Below are 17399 nucleotides of genomic sequence, written 5' to 3'. Positions count from 1 at the left end.
ATTTGGGTAAAAGAAAAATGAGGTCAATTTCCTCATTTCTGAAAACCAAGGTGAGAGTTAAGGGCAGACCCTTCTCCAGATTCCACACTTCTTCCTTGGTCCATAACGGAGAGGCTACCACTCTTGTCTTGTGGGAAGAAAGTTGCCAACTCTTTCCACCCATTAGTCTGCTCCAAGAAAAGAAGAAGGGATGAATGCAATTGCTCAGAGAGCAACACTCACTGGAACATGGCTTATTAAAGGGCAAGGGATAGGGTACTGCAGAGTTAGGGCCCACCGTTTACCACCTTCTCTTTGCATATCCCCCAGACATTCCTCTTTATCCATCTTCAGGACCCTACAGGCCTTTGGCCTCACCCCTCAATGGCTATCTCAAAGTCGGACCTGACCTGTAAGTCAACAGTCTTTAACTTGGTAAAGAAGGTGATATGGTTTGGCCCCATGTCCCCACCCAAATCTCATCTTCTAGGTCCCCTAATTCCCATGTGTTGTGGGAGGGACCCACTGGGAGATGACTGAATCATGGGGGCAGGTCTTTCCCAGGCTGTTCTCATGATAGTGTTGATAGTGAATGGGTCTCATGAGATCTGATGGTTTTAGAAATGGGAGTTCCTGTGCACAAGCTTTCTTTTTGCATGCTGCCATCCACGTAAGATGTAACTCACTTCTCCTTGCCTGCCCCCATGATTGTGAGGCCTCCCCCAGCCATGTGGAACTGTGAGTCCAATAAACCTCTTTCTTTTGTAAATTGCCTAGTCTCAGGTATGTCTTTTATCAGCAGCATGATATAGACTGCTAATGGACTAATATAGAAGGAGTAAGAAACTAAGATCTGTTTCTACTCATAACACTTCTGACATCAAATGTGTGGGTTTTTTCCACACCAACAACCAATTATTCAACTCTTCAGACAACCAACTGGGTGTCCAAGAATCCAGTTCTAACACCAACTACCCAGGATATGCATCAGATCCCACAGGTTAAGGGCTCAGTCCCTCAAGACTGCTCCCACTTCAGATATTAATTGCAAGTTCTGGATCTCTTGTACTTCTAATAGACCAACTATAAATCAGGGATGCCCCCACCAGCACCCCCATGTTCAATGGTTTGCTACAATGGCTCATGGAACTCAGGAAGAGCCACTTATTTACTATTACTGGTTTAGCATAAAGGATACAAATGCACAGAAGATGAAGAGGCACACAGGGTGACGTTAGAAGGGTCCTAAGCATGGTGACACCTGTCCCTGTGGAATTGGGGTATACCACCTTCCTGGCAAATGGCTGTGTTCACCAACTCAGTCGGTCTCTGAGCCTGTCTGGTTTAGGGGATTCCATTATATAAGTGTGATAGATTAAATCACTGGCCATTTGTGATCAGCTCAATCTCCAGCCCTTCCCCCCTCCCTGAAAGTTCCAACCCCCTAATCACATGGTTGGTTCCTCTGGTAATCAGCCCCCGTCCTGAAGTTAGCTAGGGGCCTGCCAAGAATCACCTCATTTACATAAACTCAGGTATGGTTCAAAGTGACATATTAAGAGTAACAAAAGATGCTCCTCTCACCCCTATCTGACTCAGAACATTAAAATGGTTTGGGGGCTCTATATTAAGAACCAAGGAAGAAGATCAAATATGTATTTTTTATTCTATCACAGTATCACAGAGGCTCTACTCAGCCTCAGGTCTAGCCATATTCCCAGCCGAGGTTTGAAACCCTGCTTTGGAAATTGAAACCCTGCTTCGGAAGTGTTGGGGGTAGGGAGGTGCAGCTATGAATCCAGCACTTTGTGTGGGAGCTCATTAGTCAGAATCCTGGAAGAAAAGAAAAGTGACTGGTAGGATTCGTCCACCATGAATTCTTAGATAGTAAGAGAAACCAAAAGGATGACACAAAGGAAGTAGCAAATTAATCTATGCACTAACATTGGTCTTAGACACTCTTCTACCTCCTCATAATGACAGCAACACCACATATCACCATGACGCACGTACTGTTGTCATCCCCTTTCCACATATGAGTAAGAGAAAACAGACTTAAACATCCTTACTTGATCATTCCATGCATGATCATTCTAGGCATGTTACAAATCCTCACCTGTACCCTGCAAATATGTGAAATGGAATCCATACAAGAAAAAAGCTTAAATAGAAATTAACTAAAATTTCTAAATAAATGTCTAATTACATAAATAACATAGTAGGTGATGGGGCCAGGTAAGTTCCAGAGAGTGTTTTTTTTGTTTTTGTTGTTGTTGTTGAAGAGAGGGTCTTGCTTTGTCACCCAGGCTGGAGTGCAGTGGCATGAACATGGCTCACTGAAGCTTTGACCTCCCAAGCTCAAGCAATCCTCCCACCTGAGCTTTCCAATTAGCTGAGACCACATGCCACCATGCCTTGCTAATTTTTTAATTTTGTAGAGACAGGGCCCTACAATGTTGCCCAGGCTGGTCTCAAACTCCTGGGCTCAAGTGATCCTCCCACCCTGGCCTCCCAAAGTGCTGGAATTCTATGATAGATGTGAGCCACCATGCCCAGCCCCAGAGAGCTTTTAATCACTGCACTATTCCACCTCTTTAAATGCGTGAAGAGATGTTGTAATTATTATTATAGCCCTGAAAGAGAAAGACACTAAACTAAGGAGACCCAGTGGCTTATCTAAGCCAAAAATAGGCAGGAAAGTGCAGAGAAGGCAGTGTGGTATAGTGAATAACATCTGGGGCTTGGCTCCTGAAGACCAGGGTTCAAATCTCAGTTGTACCATGAGCTTCACCCCTTCATCTGGGAAACTCGATCTCTTGACCTCATGATACGCCCGCCTCGGCTTCCCAAGGCTCTGGGATTACAGACGTGAGCCACAGCGGCCAGCCCTTCATCTGGGAAACTGAGCCTTTGACAAGGCTCAGACAAGCTCATACACATATAACATTTCATGCTTGCAATTCTATATCTGCAAAGCACAGACTTTGTATGTAGTAGTTTCTGTTGTCACAGCTGACCAATCTTGAGTTGACCCAGTGGTTCTCCACCCAGGGTGATTTTATCCTTCAGGGGAACCCGGGCAATGTCACAGTTTGGGGGAGAAGGTGCTACTGACATCCAGTGAGTAGAGACTAGGGTTGCTGCCAAATACCCTACAATGCACAGGACAGCTCTCTGTAACAAAGAATCATCCAGCCCAAAATATCAATAGGACCAAGGCTTAGAAACACTGGTTTGGAATAAATTCATGACATTTATAACAGTTCAGGAGTAGAGTTGATGCTCAACAAATATTTGTTGAATATACAAATAAATAATGAAGTTCTGCAATGCTGTCAACAATGTGGTTATCTGAGAGCAATGTTACATTAAATAAAGGGGTGGTAAATAAGCCAGGGAGACTGAGGGATATGCAACACCCTTGCTACTCCAAGCGTGGTCCACAAACCAGCAGCTTCACAATCACCTGCGCACCTGGTACAAATGCCGCAACCCAGATTCTATCCCAGACCTACTGAGTCAGAAGCTGTATTGTAACAAGATCCCCAGAGAACTCATAAGCACATTCAGGTTTGAAAATCACCATCCTAGAGCCTATGTTTGGCGGCAGGTTATATCCAATGGCAGCCCTAGGTTCTAATCCATTAGCGAAGAAACTAAGGTCTCTTCCAGATCAGTTCTGCTGAAGTGTCCCTCTTGGCTATAACCCAGCTCCATCCACAGGTGGTATTTCCGCCTGGATACTCTCCATTTGGATAAAGGAGAACATGCTCCTCAGGCATTGAGCAGGACTTTCTCTCTCTTTGTTCACAAAGTAGAGCACTGAATATAATGAAATATGGCACATCATCAATACCCCCTATGCAGAAACTGCACGGAATGGTACAGCTGAAAGATTCCTTGAAGAGGAAAAGAAAATCGTATTGCAACTTTTATTTGGAGTTTGATTACTTCATTGTCTTTTACCCTCTGGGTGAAGGGGCAGCCAAGAAAAACACATTCTGTGTGATGCTATGGGCTCGGATCCTTGGTTTTGAATGCTGCTCAGACTTGGCACCAGGAAAGGAAAAGAGGTGCTTTGCATCAGCCCCAAAACCAAACATTTCCCCCAATGTAGATTATCACATTCTTCCTTCGAATACTAATAGGTAATCATAACTCAATGTTTATTGAGTATTGACTAAATAGCATGGTATTATTCCAAGTATTTTACATATATTACTGCATTTAGTACTTACACACCCTATGAAGTAGAAACTATCAATGTCTTCATTTTATAGATAAGGAAATTTATGCACAGAGAAGTTAAGTAACTTTCCTGAGGTTAGATAGCTAAAAAGCAAGTAGTGAAGCTAAGATTGGAACGTAGAAAGTCTGGCTTCAAAGCCAGTGTTCTTAACCCTTCAACCATACGTTTGCATTTTAGATTTTATGAGAATAACTAAGATGAAATCTCTGCTCTGATGGTGTATTCAGCCTGGTAAAGATAGGTAGATAAACAGATATAACACACACATTTAGAGCAAAGATGAACTGTTTTCTCTGTTTAGTATCACTCCTATTCTATCTCTCATATTAGCTGTCCTTATTTTTTGTTTATTTTTTATTTTTCTGAGACGGAGTCTTGTTCTGTTGCCCAAGCTGGAGTGCAGTGGTGCGATTTTGGCTCACTGCAGCCTCTGCCTCCTGGGGTCAAGCGATTCTCCTGCTTCAGCCTGCTGAATAGCTGAAATTACTGGAATGCACCACCATGGCCAGCTAATTTCTGTATTTTTAGTAGAGATGGGGTTTCGCCTTGTTGGCCAGCCTGGTCTTGAACTCCTGACCTCAGGTGATCTGCCTGTCTTGGCCTCCCAAAGTGCTAGGATTACAGGAGTGAGCCACCACACTCAGCCTATTTGTCCTGATTCTAATTTGACTCAATGATTTAGAATCAACAAGCACGTTATAACATGTCAGGTACCTATGAGGTGATCATTAAATAGTTGAGAGAACAAATAAATAAAACAATTATCAGCCAGGCACAGTGGCTCATATAATCCTAGCATTTTGGGAGGCTCAGACAGGAGGATCACTTGAGCCCAGGAGTTCCAGACCAGCCTGGGCAAAATGGCAAAAACCCTGTCTCTCTCAAAAAAAAAAAAAAATTGGTCTGGCATGGTGTTGTATATCTGCAATTCCAGCTACTTGGGAGGCTGAGGTGGGATGATGACCTGAGCCCAGGATGTCAACGCTGTGGTGATTTGTGATCCCATCACTGCTCTCCTGCCTGAGCGACAGAAATGAGACGCTGTCTAAAATAGTAATAGTAATTAGCAAATGAATGAACATGGTCCTATAATGAGGCTTTAAGAAAGTAAGGCACTATGGAAGGTAATAGGCTCTTAAGCAAATACCTGCTTTTTTTCTTTCTATCCAGCACTATCCCTCAACCTCCCTCCTTAATTTGTGGAGCTGCCCCTTTCCCCAGCTCCTCCCATGTTATTCCCACTGGAGCTGTGACAGCTTTGCATAGCAACACCCCTGGCCTTAGCTGACTGGCCATGGGTGAGCTCTCAAAATGAGTGGGGCCAATCAGTTATCCTCCTTAGGAATTTTGGAAGCAGGAGAAAGAAGATCGGTACCACTTTTCCAGGTAGTCAAAGCTGTACAATTAAAAAAAAAAAAAAAAGATATCTGTTGGCCTCCACATTTTCAGCCCTGGGGAGGCAGCTTGTCTGTGTCCCAAGAGCTCCGTAAATCTTTATGATAATATGCAGCTAAGAGCCAAAGATGAGAGATGGAAATTACTTCTGACATCGTTCAAGTCTCTGTTTCCAGACACTTAACCTCTCTGAGGTTTCATTTTCTCTTTTATAAACTAGAGAGGGGTGGATTACATCCTGTGAGGCTGCAATCCTACCATTCAAGAAAAAGGGGGTCTAACCAGGCAACAACGTCCACACAAGGGGAAAGTTCACTCACTCCCCTGTATTCGAACTCACAGTCTCCAGCACCAGAGTAAAACCAACTGAAGGAATCCAATTCCTTTCGAGCTTCAGTTCCACCAGCACAGATGATATGCCCTGACTGATGACATGAACAGGTAAGTTTCTATAATAGGAGTGTCTCATGGTCTCATGTTCTCATGAACAAAATGGCATGCTAAGTTTACAAAACTGGCCTCCTGTGTCTTTGGATGCCATGAGCCATTTCTCAGGGTCTGCCCACACAGAGAAACTCAGCATTCAAATTCTGTTCCCATAGGAAAGCCCATAGCCACTTGGTTCATTCATACCAAGCACCCAGCCTAACAAGATGGTTTCTAGGCCCATTACAAGGCTATGACGCTCTCTGCTGAAGAAACACAGTACCAGTAGTGAGTTCCAAAACCACATCACGGCTCAATGCAAACAGTCCTTTAGATTCTCTAGAACTGTTTTTCACATCTTGCTCTGAGCATCCTCAGAGCAAGGAGGTAGTTTAAATGAGATGGTCTTCTGTAGGCTTCAACTGCTGCAGCTCCATCTGACATGCTTTAAATATTTGGGTTTTGCATATAACATGTAAAACATTCTGACATTTTCTATTTTCTTTCTTTTTTGAGTCAGGGTCTCACCCTGGTCACACAGGCTGGAGTGCAGTGGTGCAATCATAGCTCACTGCAGACTCGACTTCCTGGTTCTTAAGTGATCCTCTCATCTCAGCCTCCTAAGTAGCTGGGACTACAGGTGTGCACCTGTACCTTGTGTATCACCACGCCAGGCTAACTTTTTTCTTTTTCTTGGAAAAGGAGTCTCACTCTGTCGCCCAGGCTGGAGTGCAGTGGTGTGATCTCTGCTCACTGCAACCTCCACCTCCCAGGTTCAAGTGATTCTCCTGCCTCAGCCTCCCAAGTAGCTGGGAATACAGGCATGTACCACCACGCCCAGCTACTTTTTGTATTTTTAGTAGAGACGGGTTTCACCATGTTAGCCAGGATGGTATCGATCTCCTGATCTCGTGATCCGCCTGCCTCGACCTCCCAAAGAGCTGGTATTACAGACGTGAGCCACCGTGCCTGGCTGCTATTTTTTATTATTATTATTTTTTGGTAGAGACAGGGTCTTACTATGTTTCCTAGGCTTGTCTTGAACTCCTGAGCTTAAGCAATGCTCCCACCTCAGCCTCCCAAAGTGCTGGGACTGTGTGTGTGGGTCACCATACCTAGCCCTATTTTATTTTTTTTTAGAATATAAAAAGAAGCTATGGCCCACAAAACTAATGTCATGATCCCTTAATGGACCCCAACCTGAAATATGAAAAGCATTACTTGGGCATGCCCACAAAACACATTCCAGCTGGGATTTGTATCAAATGAATTCATTAGGTCAAAGGTCACCAACCAGTTCCCATACACAGCAAGGGCCCTTTGAACTTAAGCCCCACTTGGCCATCTAGCATACTGTCAGAAACAAAACCTAGGTGTTATCTCCAGAAGCTCTAGATGGAGACATGTACATTCCAGGACTCTAGCCTTGCTTGGGGAGAAAAAAAATAAGCAGAAGGTTATGTGGCGCAGGGTCTGTATTCTCACACAATTGCAACTAACAGGAGCTGAAGTAGATGTCTGAATTCGTTGCCTCCACTCTCTCCCAAAATGTAAGTTCTGAACAGTAAGCAATTCCAAGACCACGTGGGCTCACCCCAGGGCTTCCAAGTCCGTCCACCTGCCAGGCCTCCTGCTGAAAATCCCTTCTCACCATGGCTTCTGCAAGTCTGGCCAGCTCTCCTTTTGATAAATGCCCTTTGCCAAGATGCAGGTCAGTGTAATTTTCCAAAAGGTTAGGAGGAGTGACTGCTCAGAGAGGGCTCGCTTATTATTTCAAATGCCACGCATCCCGTTCTCTAACATTTACTGAGTTATTTACAACTTGATTCTTGCTGCACCTGCCACCAGTATGTCTGACCTGCTCCAGGCTCTCCTCTTGTCACCACCTCTACAGCCCTGAAACAGAAGCTAGTGGCTAACGGCCGTGCTTCTGAGAGCCCGGGTGGTTTCTAACCTAAGATAGGGAAGCCACCCTAATAGGTAGGTAATTTTTCACCAAGTCATCCCTTAAACGTCGATAAAATTCACCTATTTTGAGGCATGTATGGTTGTTAATTGTTTCCATGTGGCTGTAGATGTTTCATCCATTTTCAATTTGTTCAGCCAGATTAACAACCCAGTACTAATGTTTAAACTAGCAAGCCTCAAAAAGACTTCATTTCTCCTCTAAATAATATGGGGTATTTGTTTGGGTAATTTCAATCAAAGAAACTTTTGGGGGACAAATATTTATCCCATAAGCCTGTTGAAGTTAGAACAAAAATAGTAACATTCATGATAACATGAACGTCAAGTCTTCAGTGTCTGCTAGGCACCAAATACGGTACATGGTATTCAGCTTTTGGCTATATATAAATATATACCTCTAGAGAGTTTTGTATATAGTTTATATCAGTGGTCCCCAACTGTTTTGGCACCAGGGACCAGTTTTGCGGAAGACAATTTTTTCACAGACCAGGGTCAGCAGAGGGGGTGACTGTGGGACGATTCGCATACATTACATTTATTGTGCACTTTATTTCTATTATTATTGCATTATAATATATAATAAAGTCATTACATAACTCACCATAATGTAGAATCAGTGTGGTCGCTGAGCTTGTTGTCCTGCAACTAAACGGTCCCATCTGCAGAGACAACAACGGGGAATTAGACGCTCATCTAGGAGCGTGCAACCTAGATCCCTTGCACATGTACTTCACAACAGGGTTCCTGTGCCTATAAGAATCTAATGCCTCCACTAACCTGACAGGAGCTCAGGTGGTGATGCAAGCAGTGGGAAGCAGCTGTAAATACAGATGAAGCCTCGCTTGCTCACTGCTCACCTTCTGCTGTGTGGCCTGGTTCCTAATAGGGCACAAACTGGTACCAGTCCATGGCCCAGGGGTTGGGAACCTGTGGTTTATATACTTATATGTAGTTAATATTAGTTATATATGTAGTTTTATATGTATTGTTATATTTTATATATACATATTTATCTCACAACATCTTTGCAAGTTAGATAGCAGATAATTATTTCCCCTTTACAAATAAACAAAGGATGAGAGCCTCAGTGACTTTCCCAGGGCCACTCATTATCAGAGCCAGGACTAGATTTCAGGACTGTCCGTACTTTCTACCCTACCCACTGCCTCTCAATCATAATTATACCAAGAGCCTCAACTTCACAGCCAGCATCTATGCCCTCATACACATCAAAGCACTGAGAATACTCAACAAGCCAAATGTGAAAATTCCCTTTGTCATGAACGTTCTTTTGGTCTGAAATAAGAATTCTGGAGCTTGAGTGAATCCAGCCTCCTTCTTCCCACGTGACCAGGAGATCTTGGTCTCATGGCCTAAAGTGGTTGAACAGTTCGATACTGGAGTCAGATTATCTAGGATTTAAATCCTGCTTTCGTCATTTACTAGCTACAAGATGTTGGGCAAATCACTAAACCTCTCTGAACACTCAGTTTCCTGATCTAAAAGAAAGGGGAAAACTAATAATGTCTGCCTCATAGGATTATGGTATGGGAAGAGTTTCTACATGTAAGGCTCCTGTGGCTAGAGCTATGATAAATAAACGTTAGATACTGTCATAATTAGCTGTCTGAAGGCTTCTGCTTCAGGAGCTGTTAGAACCATCTTACATGGCTTCATTCTTACAGACAGAAATCTGTAAGAATAGAACATGATACCTTTACATTATTGGGACAAAGCTTTTACCCTTGATCCCACCCTGTCCACCACCCACAATGCCACAACCCTCTCTTCCTCCTCTGCAAAGAGAAGCCATCCTCCAGGCTTTAATAAGCGGGGAAATGAAAAGTTGCAGCATTGACCCAGGTTGTGTGTCCCAGGCTTGCCCTGAGAGGTGTCACTCTCATCAGCTCTAGGACCTTCTGCTTCTCAGTCCACATTACTAAGCATTTCCAACCCCCATTAGGCTTGTTCTGGGGTCTAAAGAATATACATTTGACTGATTTTACTCCACATGTTCTTCCTTTCCTCCTCTTTCTCTCCCTGCCTCTTCTCCTTCCCTGCATGCCCCTTCTTCACTTTCGTATCTAGGATAATTAAGTTATACTTTGACCTATGAGTGCTCAGAGCTGGCCAGCACTATCTGCTGCATTATCTATATCTCCATCCTGGTTCAGAACCAAGTGTGGACTGGAAGGGAGGACTTGAACTCTCCCATCCCAATAAATATTTTCTGATCACAATGCTCTTTGTGCAACATCAGATCTTCACTGGTTTCCTAGGGCTGCCATAACAAATGATCACAAGCTTGGAAATTTAAAGCCTCCAAAAAAGAATCCTTCCTTGCTTCTTTCAGTTTCTGGGTCCAGGGATTCCTTGGGTTGTCTGTTTCCTCCTCTCTTTATCTTTTCCTTATCTGCCTCTTATAAAGACATGTGTCACTGGATTCAGGTCTCACCCTGATAATGTAGGATAATCTCATTTCAAGATCCTTAACTTAGTCGGACAGAGGTTACTAGAGGGTGGAAAGGGTGGGACAGAAGGTGGGGTGTAGGTATAGGTATATTGTAAAGAATATAAAAACTCAGCCAGATAGGAGGAGTAAGTTCTGGTGTTCCATAGCGCTGTAGGATGGCTGTGATTAACAATAATATATATTTGCAAAGAGGGGGATGAGAGGCTATTGAATGTTCTCACATAAAGAAATAATGTTTTAGATTATAGATATGCAAATTACCACAATCTGATCACTATCTATTGTATATTTCAAAACATCACTCTGTATCCCACAAATATGTACAATTATGTGTCAATTTTTAAAAATCATTAACAAAAATATTCTTAACTTGTTTACATCTACAGAGACTCCTTTTTCAACTAGATTAACACTCACAAGTTCCAGTTGGGCGTGTCTTTTGGGGGCCACCATTCATCCCACTCCAAGATTCTAATGAGTCCCATGAGACCTGTGGCAGGCCTTTCATCACCCAGCTCACCTCCCTCCTCCATCAGAACAATGCCAAGAACTGGAGAAAACCTTCCGTTCCATCCCACAAGCCAGATCTTCCCATTCCATTCCTGAAACTCCACATTTTGCAGAAACCCAACCCTGGTAGAGGAGGTTATGGGAGTAATGTAGGGAAATAAAGCAAACTTCCAGGAATAAAAATGTCCCCTGGTCTCCTCCCTAAGTCATTGGCTTCCTGTGGAACTGGGATCACTGCATGGGACATGCTGACCATCCCATTATTCACTCTCTCCAGCAAGGCCAAGGCTGGGGAATTGGCAGAATTTGGCACTTTCCAAAAAAACATTTACTATTTACCTTCTAGTAACAAAATTTACATTTTCAGATAAATCTAGGAAGTGCTGAGTTAAATAAATTCAGGCAGGCTTCTATATTGCAGGACCGGAGCTCTCAGTACGATATACTACGAATAGACGTAGAAATAATTTGCATCATTTCCTAAATTTACTGGATTAGAGAACCTCTTTATTTGTGAGGCATCTGATGGCCTTGGTGCTTTTCCAAAGACACAATGGGGGACTCTAGTTTAGGTGATCCTATGCAATAAGTAGCTGTCCAGCCATCAGTGACATGTAAATCAAAACTACAAAAATATACCTCTTCACACTCACTAGGATGACTATAATAAAAAAGGCAGTAGCAATCCTAATTGTATTTGTGGGGATGTAGAGCTACGTGGGCCCTCATACTTAGCCAGTGGAAATGTAAAGTGGCCAGCTGCTTTGGAAAAAAAACTCGGCAGTATCTTAAAAAGGTCAAATTTACCTTATGACTCAGCACTTCCCACTTCTAAAAACATGACATATGTGCACACATAAATGGTTATGACAGCTTTATTCATAATAGCCCCAAACTGGAAACAATCCAAATATTTATTTGCTGGTGAGCGGATAAATAAAATGTGGTATATATTTATTGGCCAGTAATAAAAAGGAGGGACATACTGACACGTGTGAACGTCGAACACATTATGCTAAGTGAAAGAAGCCAAACACAAAAGACTGGATAGTATATAATCCCACTGCTATAAAATGCTCCAAAAGGATACATATAGAGAGACAAAAAGCAGGTAGTGGTTTCCAGGGATTAAGGATGGATTAGGGATTAACCGTAAATGGGCATGAAGGATTTTATTGAAGTGATTAAAATATTCTAAAACTGAATTGAGGTCATGACTGTATAACTCAGTAAATTGACTGAAAATTAAATCACACACTTAAAATGGGTGAATCTTGTAGTAGGTAAACTATACCTCAATAAAATTGTTTATAAAATGTGCTCTCATGGATTGATGAAATAAAATGGTATTAATCTACAAAAGACACCTATCAGGCTATTTTCTCAGCCCTGTGCTTGTCCAAATGAAGATGCTGAGCATCTGCTTTGGAATTAAAGTCTCAAGAGTCAAATTTTTCATCACACTTGGGAAAGCTGAGCAAGCTGCATCAAGTACCTAACCACAGAACACCTACCTGTGTTTTGAAGGAGACACTGAAGTCTTTTCTATTGAAAAATGTGCCCCATGGAGAGGTACTTGCAAACTGAAAATACTTGTGATGAATCCCTAATTGAACTCCGTACCCTGGACAAAACAAGACCCAACCCATAGAATTTATTTAAATGGTGGAATTGATTAGAATTCCAGGACCAATGTGAGAGAAGTTCTAAGGGAGAGAGATTGGGCTCTTTGATCTGCCTGGTTCCACTCTGACTTCATTCTAATTAGCAAAGCTTTTGAGGCAGACTGATAAGCATTCTGGGCACCGCACATGTCTGGCCACTGACTAATTAATTAATTTTTGACTTTGAACAGTGACACTTAATTCGAAAACTTTCTATCATCCATGGATGAATGTGGAAAAGTAGGGCAAAAGATTTAAAAATATGCTAAAGGTGCCATTTCAAATCCAGCTGATTTCCAAGAGGGCAAAATGGGTCAGTGAGTTAAATAAAGAGATGGACAGTGGAGAAGGGCCAGGGGAGTGTGGGCTATGCCAGCTCTGCATCCTCTGCGCTGTGTGTGTGGGTTTAGCCATTGGTTCTCTCTGTTTTCTCAGTGTTCTCTTGGTCATTTTATTTGAAAATTAGGCATCTCCTCAGCACCCTCATTTATTGAGAATTGACTTTGTGCACTGCCCACAGAGAGTAAAGAGACAGAAAACAAAAACCATTTACAGAGAAGAGAATGGGAGGGTGGACAAAACTTATAAATGTGCAGAGAGGTTTTTTAAATGAACACTGTTCAGATCAGAGGTCTGCAAACCACATCCCAAAGGCCGAAGCCAGCCTGCCACCTGTTTTCTTAAATATAATCTTGTTGAAACACAGCCACGCCCCCTTGTCTATGCATTGCCTAGGGTTTCCAAGCTACTGTGGCAGAGCTGAGTTGGTATGACAGAGACTGTATGACCCACCAAGCAGAAAATATGCATTCCCTGGCCCTTCGCAGAAAACGTCTGCCAGCCCCTGATCTAGACAGGGTCAGCATTATCCCTTCTTGGTGCAACTAAAGGGACGTCCAGAAACCTTTTTTTTTTTTTTATCTTGAAAGACCTTCTTTTTCTAACAAGGAGGGAGCTAACATTTTTCTTAGCACCTCTGTGTGCCTGGTACAAGGGCCCTTTCTCAAAGATAGACTCATCCCAAATCTTTGAGGTAGAGATGGACATGTTTACATCAGAGGAGGCAAACTGAGAAAGCTAGTAACTTGTCCGTAAGTTACAGAACCGGTGATTGAAACCAGACTTACTTATCTGCAACATGATGCCTCCCTGCTATGCCAACATAAAGAGGAACATTTTGGCCAGAGACTTTGTCGGACATTCCCTTTGTAAGGGTCAAAGGGCTTTGGGAACAGACTTGTATTTGAGCATATTTATGGAATCATCTGTGTACCCACTCTATACTCCAAGCTCGGAGAGAAACTCTTCTATTAATCCCCCTTTCCAACAGGTCTAAGTACCCCAGACCATAATATTTAACAAACCTTCATCAAACAGTTGGGGACTTCAAAATTTTTCAAAGAGAAACTCAGTGCTGCCACTGGATTTATTGCCTCTCCAATGGAAACTCTAAAAATGTAGGTCCTTACTCTCCCTAGACCCGGATGCAAAAAGAAGTCCCTTCCTCTGTCAGCCCAAGGTCTTATTTCCCATCTCAGGATGGCTGGCCATAGGAACAGACCCTTTCTTCAGGAGACACCCCCATTCCAGCCACACAATGGTCTTCATCCTCCAAGGTCTAGACAAGGCATTCAAAATATTTACAGAGTACTCCTAAAATTCTGGTTTACTCACTACCCTAAGGACTATGCCAAAATTAGTCTAACTCATGTTCAAAGTCCTTTCTCCAGCCTAAAATGAAGAGATCAGGTCAGACCATACTTCCCTCTCAGCAAGATTCTGCTCCCCTGATCAACTACAAACAAACTTTTAGAAAACATAACCCAGGCTTCTCACGAACAAGTAGGCTTCAGGTATCATTCAACCTAAATCCAATTTGAGAGAGCGGCAAGTTTCTTCTAACTCTACAAAGGCACCATCCTGCTGAACATCATCTCAGTTTTCATCACTAAATAGAACTCTGTATCTCAGCCTGTAGCTTCCAATTTAATACCGACAAAGAAGAGCTCACAATGGCACCCATGTGCAAATCAGAAAACAGCGCCTCCTCTTGGCAGGTGCTTTTGTGAAAATTAAAGTGGTCCCTTCTCTGGGTGAAGATGCCCGACACACACTGGGATGCAAGGCTGGGCAAACAGTAAGGTCTGCTTCAATGTCACCATCGTGCAGTGAGCAACCTGCGAAGTCATCCATGACTGTACTTGGTTTTCTTGAGGAACACTGGACATTTTCTTTACATCTTTACATCTGGGCCTTACATCCAAAGGCCCATTCTGATGACTTCCACGAACGAAGTTGCCTGTAAAATGTTAAATTGATATCCAGCCCTAAAAAAAACAAACGCTGAGACTTTTCAATAATTTGAACAACCTGAGTTGAATTCACAAGTTAGCCAACTGCCAACTGTGTGATGAGACAAATTCCCTGTTCATCTGTAAAATGGGGGCATCAATACTGGTACTACCAATATCTCAGGAATCCCAGCACTTTGAAAGGCCGAGGCGGGCAGATCATGAGGTCAAGAGATCGAGACCATCCTGGCCAACATGGTGAAACCCCATCTCTATGAAAAATACAAAAATCAGCCAGGCATGTTGGTGCGCATGGTGGTGTTTGCCCAAGTCCAAGCTATTTGGGAGGCTGAGGCAGGAGAATAGCTTGAACCTGGGAGAAGAAAGTTGCAGTGAGCTGAGATGGTGCCACTGCACTCTAGCCTGGTGACACAGCGAGACTCAATCTCCAAAAAAAAAAAAAAAAAAAAAAGGCATGCTTAAAATCTCTAATTAGAAAATGCAATGCAAAATGACTTGGTAAACATAAAACGGTCTATGGCTATTAAGCAGTATCCACATAAAAAGACAGAATCAGCAATTGGTATCATTGGTGCTTCCATGGAAAGACATTCTTCTTATTCCTGCTGTTTTTGGCCACAGTATTCTCCCAGCAAAAATCTGAGAAGGGCCATAACTTGTCCCTGATTTTCCAAAAAGGTCATCCAAGCAATAACAGGTTTCCAGTGTGGAAGATAATTAGCTCCCAAAGCCTTCCCATTCCACCTGATCAATTAGACTAAGTACTAAACACTCCCAAGCCTGAAGTGCATAAAATTGAATTGTATGTATGCTTTCTTGTTATAGAATGGTAATGTGCTGCTTTTAGAATCTGTCACACAAGCTGGGAGTAATCAAAAAATTTTTTTTCCAAGTTACCTCCCTGCCTAGTGATAAGGCACTGGCTAGCTGGATGTGTTTGACTAGCATTTTTAATTTCTTGGGGGGAAAAAATCCCAACAACTGCAACATGGGTTTTTGTGTGGCTCATCAATGTTGCTTTAAAGACTTCTGCAACGCCCAAATGACAACTGGGCTGTCTTAACGGTGCCTTCCACCGCTGGAATCTGCAATCCAGAATCAGTGACTGTGCCGGGTGTGCGCACCAAACCTAAGGCCCATTTTTCTTTGTCAAAGGCTCCCTGTGATAGGAGGAGATGTCAGGCATCAGTGCAGGATTTTTCTTAGCAACCCACCCAAGCATAGATATGTCCCCCTCTCCTAGAAGACAGGTTATTAAAAAGATGTATTTTTGAAAGCAACCTTCTCTGCATGCAACATCAGTGTCAACAAACAAAGGGGGAGGGAAGGAAAGGCAAAGGGAGGGCTGTCCAGTGAGAGGAAGGAAAATGCCTCCCTGGGCACAGTTTAAGAAATGATCAATGCATGTGTCAAAGGCTGTGATAAGACACACTGAGCTTATCAAAAACGGAAGCTCCAATAACAGAGTTCACATGTGGCAAGAAGATAAGCAGCCAGGTTTTTACTCTCCTTCCTTTCTCTCCCCAAAGACCATGTTTTAATTTCCCACTCTGCATGTTACATTTTCAGGCCCAACACAGACCACCTAACCTCGTTCAATTCTTTGTCTAATCTCACTGTAAATGTTTCCAGGAGACTCAGATTCACAGACGTTGACCTCAGTGATATTTGGGGAAACTCTGTGTAAGTCCCTGTTGGAGATCCGAAATGCAACTGAAGGTTTCAGAAAACACCGAGCATCTCAAAAAGGAGTGTTAAGAACATTGAGCTGGAAATTAAAAATGCACGTGCATCTTGGCTCGATCATCAACACAATTTGAGATCTTGCGTAAGTCACATCACCTACCTGAAATGGAGTCTCCTCTTCTGTAAAGTAGGGAGAGATGGACTGTGCTGTGCTATCACTAATATTTTCATCTAGACTAATTCCACCTTCACGTCTGCCCTCTGGTAATAAGGCTGACAGGTCACAAACAACTGCAAACCAGCCTTCCCTCTTCCACTCTATTGATAAAGAGTCTGTCTAAGCTCAGGCCACTGTACCAAAATACCACAGACTGGATGTTCAAACTTTATCATGGTTCTAGAGGCTGGGAAGTCCAAGATCAGGTAATCTACAAACGTGGTTCTTGCCGAGGGCTATCTTGCTGGCTTGGACACCTTCTTACTGTATCTTTTCAGGGCACAGACAGGAATCTCTGGTATCTCTTCCTCTTCTTATGGGGACAACAGTCCCATCCTGGGGGATTCACCCTCATGACAAATTACCTTCCAAATTACACATGCAATTACCTCCCAAAACCCCTACCTCCTAATGCCATACCATTGGGAGTTAAGGCTTTAACATATGAATCTTGGGTAGGGGGGAAAACAATCCAGACCATAACAGACACAGAAACTTCCTGCAAGATGACCATAATCTA

At 42.9% G+C, this 17399-nt stretch overlaps 1 long non-coding RNA gene across 1 annotated transcript in view; it reads right to left on the bottom strand.

The window, feature by feature from the left end:
- Window positions 1-17399, bottom strand: part of LOC116526479 — a 198982-nt gene that overhangs the window by 88802 nt on the left and 92781 nt on the right. Inside the window, exon 3 of the long non-coding RNA XR_004258173.1 lies at window positions 8619-8676. This is a non-coding gene — a long non-coding RNA (uncharacterized LOC116526479). The remainder of the gene's footprint in view (window positions 1-8618; window positions 8677-17399) is intronic.

This window comes from Sapajus apella, unplaced genomic scaffold (assembly GCF_009761245.1).
Source record: "Sapajus apella isolate SASKATOON/1434 unplaced genomic scaffold, GSC_monkey_1.0 scaffold51, whole genome shotgun sequence".
Classification (NCBI taxonomy): domain Eukaryota; kingdom Metazoa; phylum Chordata; class Mammalia; order Primates; family Cebidae; genus Sapajus; species Sapajus apella.
Note: the sequence above shows the minus strand (reverse complement) of the source record. Positions and strands in the feature narration are given on the sequence as shown.